The 6,970-nt window shown below is 38.6% G+C and overlaps 1 protein-coding gene across 3 annotated transcripts in view; it reads right to left on the bottom strand.

The window, feature by feature from the left end:
• Positions 1 to 3,854, bottom strand: part of map3k13 (mitogen-activated protein kinase kinase kinase 13) — a 30,786-nt gene extending 26,932 nt beyond the window's left edge. For 2 of the 3 annotated variants that reach the window (XM_010789366.1, XM_010789364.1), the window contains exon 1: positions 3,795 to 3,854. The gene's annotated coding sequence lies outside the window, so the exon portion shown is untranslated. The remainder of the gene's footprint in view (positions 1 to 3,794) is intronic. The other variant, XM_010789367.1, reaches the window with a different exon arrangement.
• Positions 3,855 to 6,970: the final 3,116 nt, after the last annotated feature.

The following is a 6,970-nucleotide window of genomic DNA, read 5'->3' as shown; positions in this document are numbered from 1 at the left end:
TATAAATGAACCAAAAATAAATAAATCAACAAGTTTCATTGTTTTTTCATATTGGATATGTTATTGGTTATGGCCATGATTTTATGATTATTGAAATGTNGAACTCTAGCTATACCGATCGATATACTTATTGGATCTGCACAAACAAGCTTAGATTACATCCTGAGATTCCACAGATTATAGAAATATAAGTATCATCACTGAGCGATCAGAACTCGTGACAGGGGAATGATGATACTTATATTTCTATAATCTGTGGAATCTCAGGATGTAATCTAAGCTTGTTTGTGCAGATCCAATAAGTATATCGATCGGTATAGCTAGAGTTCTGTGCTAACGGCCTTAATATTTTTTTGCCCGTGGCTAATTCAGAGGCTCAGTGTTAGCTTTGAGGTTTAAAAAAAAAAAAAAAAAGATCAGTTAGCTGAGTTTATTCCCGTTACATAGATATGAAACATTCATAGTTTATTAAATCTTAAGAAGCCCTCAGACACTTTTGCTTGCAGATGTTGTGATTTCGGCCCCTTCGGCGGGTCCGTGGGGTTTAAGAGGTTAGTCAATTTTACATTCTAATCTCGATTTAGTGCCACATTTTCTATACTGGGCAATTGACTTCATTCAACATTATTGGCAATGTCAACGCCAATTCTCTAAAAACAAATATAAAAAGAGAAAAGATACAAAATGGCATTTTGTTTTACAGAAAAAAATGCACAGATTGACAGAAACAAACTGCAGACAAACAGCAGGTGATTTCAACTATTGATATATAACGATGACATCAAAGTGGTGGAGATGTCAATCAAGCCGTCTGCACACGTCTAAACTGTGGTCCAATCCACCAAAAGGGAAAATGCAGACAGGGTAAATCCCTCAAATAAACCGTATATATAGGTTTCAACCGGGGCATCACACCACTGATGACACATGCACACCGTACAATGTTAAATGTGCTTTAATCTTATGAAGCACAGCGATGAGTTTATTCATTAAGCCTGATGGGACGGGACACTGACTGAACCCACCACTATATGAATGTGACCCAAAACAAACAAGCCGAGTCTCCGGGGCTGGGATTAGAGAGATCAGACCAGCTGCAAGGCTACACTGCTGCTGTCGCTACACATGTCAATTACATAAATACAGTTTCCTGTCTCAATGCCAGCATCAGGAGCCCCGCACTCACTCCGTGACGCTCGCTGTGACCTGGAACTCATTAACTCAGATGTGCGGGAACTCTTGATACTTGGTCAAACACAACGTTGCCACGCAACAGCATCACCTCGGTGACCCACTTCTTCCAGAAGAGGGATTTCAATGTTAAAGGATTTTGGTAATCTATATTTTTCTTTTTGACGACAAATCCAGGACTTTCAAAGCAATATCCCATCCTGTGTGTTGCACTCATGCTTCAGCTCGATCATATCCTCTGAAGACATTTATGGGAATGGCACGATATGGGATTTAATCACACAGTGGGATAAGGAAACACTCACAATACGTTCACTGGTAATTTGCCATTATCTGGATCACTGTTAACATCCTCACATGAGAGACTTAAAAAGGCTGTTATTATTATTAAAAAGCTATTAAGGCATCAAAGTGAAAAATAGGGACTGATTTAAAAAAATTAAAAAACACAGGAATTATCGCGTAAGGAAAAACAGATTTACACAATCATGCTATTTCTTTGTATTTATCCTTTATATGCCGGGGGACCTTATGATGACCTTATTTGAGATCGTTTGTATGTCTCTGGTTTGTGTTTTGACTAGGTCTATTATCAGGCGAATATTGTAAATCGCTATCATCTCGGTCAGGAATATTTAACTGTCATATCGTAAGTCGTTGCGTTAAAAATGTATTCATATTTTAAGCCGACATAGACAAGAACTCAGCAGAAATTCATTGTTGCACTTTATTTTTTTACAACAGGCACTCAATATTGCATTTTCTAGGGAACATTTTCAGCGAGAGTACAAATTAGTTGTTCTAGTGAGAATGTTTGGCTCTAGAATAGTGTATGTGGAGCTAAGCAAAACAAATCCTATAGTGCCCATAGTTAAAAAAGAACAAGTCACCAAGTTTGAAAGTCCATTTTACTATGTCCTCGTGTTAAAAAAAAGTATTTGGTTCATTTGCAGTTGCTCACATTTGCTGTAAAGCCAGTGTTGGGCTACCTGAGAGGTGCAGCCATCAACACGCTGTTAGCGGGGGACCACATTCGGCCCATTGTGTGACCTGTAACTGCACCACACACAGGGGCAGTTACAACAGAGGCCGAGACATTAGTGACACACGTGGACACTGACTGGAAATGTTGCACTCGGCACAATGAGGCTGGAGTGACAGTACACAGCATCGAGCGCTCACACATGTAGCGCCTTCCACTGCTGACTGACAGTCATGTGGGACAGAATGAACTGTTGTGACGCTCAGTCTTCATGAAGGACGGATGGATGATCCTATCTGATTTGTGTCAGATGGCCGCTGAGAGCTGCTCACAAGGAGCATGCAGGGGGAGATGTTAGCAGTCCCACACTACCACAATGTTGAACTATTTCAGTCTAAAACAACACCTGTCCTGCAATAAATTATACCTTCATAACGGTGTTATTGTAAAAAAAAAATTGGGAGGGGGGAAATGGTTTAAAAAGGAAATGAAGATTTTAAATTGTTGGTCTGTTTTTCCTGACAATGATGAGGACAAGAGAGAGACTTGTGTCATGAATGAACAAATCCCAAAAGTTGACATTGACCTTTACACCGATGACTTGCTTTATATTGGAAAAATGTTCCTTATAATGGATTGATATCCTCTCCAAATCCACATGTCAAATTAATGTTATAAAAAATGTGAGGTGCAAATCTACTCCTCATTTCATATACATGCAATTCTTCTTATGTTTCTAATACAATTGAATATGTTTTAAGGTGTATAATGACTTGTTCAGGATTCAACTCAGGACTTCATAAAGCCAGATTTAAGAATGTCTGATTTGCAATGCTACACTCAGTATTACATTATACTAAAGTGTTTATAATACTACTTAATACACATAGATGGAAAACACATTAGAAACCTCTCTCATTATGATGCAATACAATCCAACAGCCTCACAAACTAAAGCCTACCTGGTGCATATCCCACCTTCAATCCATGGAGGTGGGATTTACAGCAGGGTTATACACATATCAGTCAGTTGTAACTAACACACTATCAGCTGACTGTTTACACAATCCCAAACGAAATAGCCAACTGTGTGGAGGATCTTTTTTGAATCTTGATTTAGCCACGTAGTCAAAAACATAACAAAAGCAGATTCTGAGTAACATCTTACTAAAAAACAAACACTTCTTCACCACCCACTATAATTTAGCCTCCACTCCTGCAGCAGCCTATAATTTCCTTCTTCTCCAGGCAAGAAAAAACAGGCAAGAAAAGAGTATTGTGTCTGATTCAACAAGATTGTCTACTGAGTGGTTAAAGCGAAAAGAACTCAAACCCTTTAATACTTGCACGACTTTAAAGCTGCTGTTTAACTCCTTGAGATTCTTACTAGTGCTACTATCTTTCTATGTGTAGAATGTTTTTGTTTTTTTAAATCTCATAACCAGCAAACAGTTTAGCCGGCTATCGTTGTCGTGATAATTAATTATAGACTCCGCTGACAGCTGCACACTTCGTTTCATTCCACAACAAAACAATATATTTTGTCGTCAAACTATGGCCATGTGAAGTCACAATTACGATACGTCTTTCGGTAAAAGTCAAACAAAATTAAGAATATTACCGTTTAGCTGCGCCGGGCCCGGGTCTCGCAGAGATGTCCGAAAGCTGCTCTCTCTCGGTCCATCTATTTGCTCTGGTCTTGTTAGCGTGCTACGTCACTTCCGGACACCTGTAAACCCCTCCGCGCGTCTTCAAAGATCGTCTACTGTACAGATGCGTCCATACTGTTGCAAGTTATACATTATCATGGGAGGTAGACTGTGTACTGTATGTATAATAGGCATTATGTGATCCCACATTTGAACTAATAAAAGACAAACCTACAGTACGGTAGCCTATTAATTGTATTTTAAGTGAATATTTAACATTTACTGTATCACATTTGAGCAGTACTACAAAGATTATGCATATTTATGAATCAAACTACATGACAGTTATCAAGATCAAATCAGCTCTACATTGACGAGAACTCGTAAATACATCATAACCATGGAAAAATGATACAATAAATATATTTAAAAAGTGAGAGCAGGGCCACATTTGCATGCATATTTGCTGTTCATAAACATTAAGACATCATAAATAGATACATTAGGATCCGTCTTATCTTGCACTATTGTGTGCTTTTTGTATTTTTTAGTGTGCATAATGGTTTTCAACATTTGAAAAGAATAATCTTTTCGAACCAAATGTATGCCCATCATAACTCATCTAATGTCTGTATGACTTTATTGTATAATGTGGTCTAGTGATTCACTGTTGGCAGAGTAACTGCTCTCTTCAGACCCTCTTTGCAGTGTCATGAAATATGAGCGGAGTGGGAGCTCTTCACTTTTTTTCCTCTTTTACGCTGTGGTTAAAAATAGCTTTTGTATATTTTCAATGGCTCCTCCCCGCCAGGGACAGGAACAATAACAAATAAAGCCAGTGAAGTTGTTTACAGACAAAAAAAACATTTAACCGTTGAGCAAGATTGCCTAAGGGTACGCAGAGAAGTAAACGTCTTTAAGCAGGTGCTTGTCGGAACTTTGCAATCAGTTCACAAGGCTTAGTTACACATTTAAAGTCACAGCTCTGTATGTTCAGAGTATTTTCATGCGCTCTGATTTTCTGTCGAAGCAATACTTCATTTATCAAAAGGAGGAAAGTTACCTAGCAGAGGAATGAAGAGGGTGTGAAACCGATACTGCACAGTCTGACCACATGTGCCTGAGCCAATGAGCAGCCTCACAACATGCTCCGAAACTACTGCGGACTGCACGCTTGGCAGGTGTGGAAAAAAACACTGGAAGATAAATAAATGACATGTGCACGAGTTCATTGTGCTGAGATGAATTCAAAAGTGTTCCGTTTTAAGTTAAATAAGCCTACTTGCAGAAGTTGAACGACAAAACAGCAAATGCAGGCAAAACACATTCAATTTAGGTTTTTATTTACAATTGTTAAGGCAAGAGCGCTTGATTATGTAAGGGTTGCGCTGGAGTTAAAGGCAACATACACTGATATCTTGACACAGATACATTGAGCAAATTTATTTAGGTATATTAAGGGTGTAACTCCATTGCAAGTGAAACTCCTGCATTTAGTTAAGGAAAGCAGCAAAAATATATTTTTAAGAACAGTCTTCATTATGGCCCCTTTCAGAAGTTACACCGTAAGTCATTTTATTGCATTATTGAGCAGTAAAGCACAGTGTGTGGGCTAAACATTCAGTGTACTGGCAAATAACATCTGTGCAAATTGTTGAAAATAATCCATAGCAGCATACATTATGGCTTTAGAGAGTCTTGTTTCAAGTGCATTCAGTGCAACAGAATAACATTTCAGCATCAACATAAGGAACCCTGTGGATGGAGAGGCACATTTACAGCTACAGCCGCGTTGAACATCAGAACTTCCTGTTGTGTAGCTCCGCAACCAGCCGCAGTGAGTCTCTTTGGTTGGAGCTAAGTCTGGTTTTACCGCTCACCTCTCGCCACTGAAGAGCACCATGGCTGCTCACCACCTGAGACGGAGATAATCACAAAACAAAGATATGTTAATTCTATATTCACTCTATGAGGAATCATGACCTAATGTCGGACTGTGCCAAAATCATCAAAATGAAGAGGAACAATACAATAATAATGTTCTCACCATACTGTTGATATCGTCAGTCGTCTGGCTTGCTCTGTCCAGATGAATGTTAAGGACTGTGATTTCCACCCAGGCATTATCTGTGTTTCTGCAGTCATCCACATAACCCTCAAACACCTGAAACACAGTAAGTGCAAGTCATAGTCGACAACTTCCTCAATGTCAGAGTAAAGAAACAGATGTTTATATAGGTATCATTGATGTATTCATGTAGACAGGTTTAACCTCTAACAACAGCCATGTTTCCTTGATCAAGGCACTGGCCATTTAAGATGAAAGGAGCCTCAACTTAATGCATCACATTTTGTCGGTAGAAGACTTTGACGTGGTCAGATATCTGACATTTTTGAAGGGAGGTATTCTTGTGTGTGATCATGTATCCATAAGGGTCTGTATAGTAACCTGTCAGTATAAGGCAACACAGTTTAATTGCACCTTAAATTGCATCCTCCAAAAGGATCCTACAAGTGATCCAACTCCTCTCTTCTTGAAGGTAGGATTTATTACACACTGTTGTATTGGATTACATTGGATTAGGCTAGGTGGACTCAATTAACAAGACGACTGAGTGTTTGTTTCCAAGCAAGCTACACAGCTGGTTTTTAGTGTTGACAGAGTTTGTTGTGTTTGAATACAGAGCTCAGTGTTAGCCAAAATATTTGTAATGTCATTACTAAATATTAAGATGATTTTGACAATGCAGATACTTAACCTCTCCCGAGACAACCAGAGTGTACTATCCACAAATAAACATATGGGCATGGGTTACTATTTAAAAAAAAAAAAAGGTAAATGTATTTAGGAACCTATATATCCATGTGATTTTAAGTGGGGGTGGACCTCAAATCCTCTAGGGGGGTCCGGGGATTTGAGGTAAAATTTTCTTTTTCTTTCTTGGAGTTAAATGCATCAATCTGGTGCACTTTGAGGGGGAAATAAAGAGACTATCTATGGGAACACCTATATGAAACAGAACTGTATACATTTCAATAATCATAAAATCATGGCCATATCCAATATGAAAAAACAATGAAACTTGTTGATTTATTTATTTTTGGTTCATTTATAGTTGTGAGTGTGTCTGTGCTCCTGAATCAGCCT

This window comes from Notothenia coriiceps, unplaced genomic scaffold (genome assembly GCF_000735185.1).
Source record: "Notothenia coriiceps isolate Sejong01 unplaced genomic scaffold, NC01 NC01_scaffold00032809, whole genome shotgun sequence".
Classification (NCBI taxonomy): domain Eukaryota; kingdom Metazoa; phylum Chordata; class Actinopteri; order Perciformes; family Nototheniidae; genus Notothenia; species Notothenia coriiceps.
The sequence above is the reverse complement of the archived record's forward strand: the minus strand, read 5'-3'. Positions and strand labels throughout refer to the sequence as shown.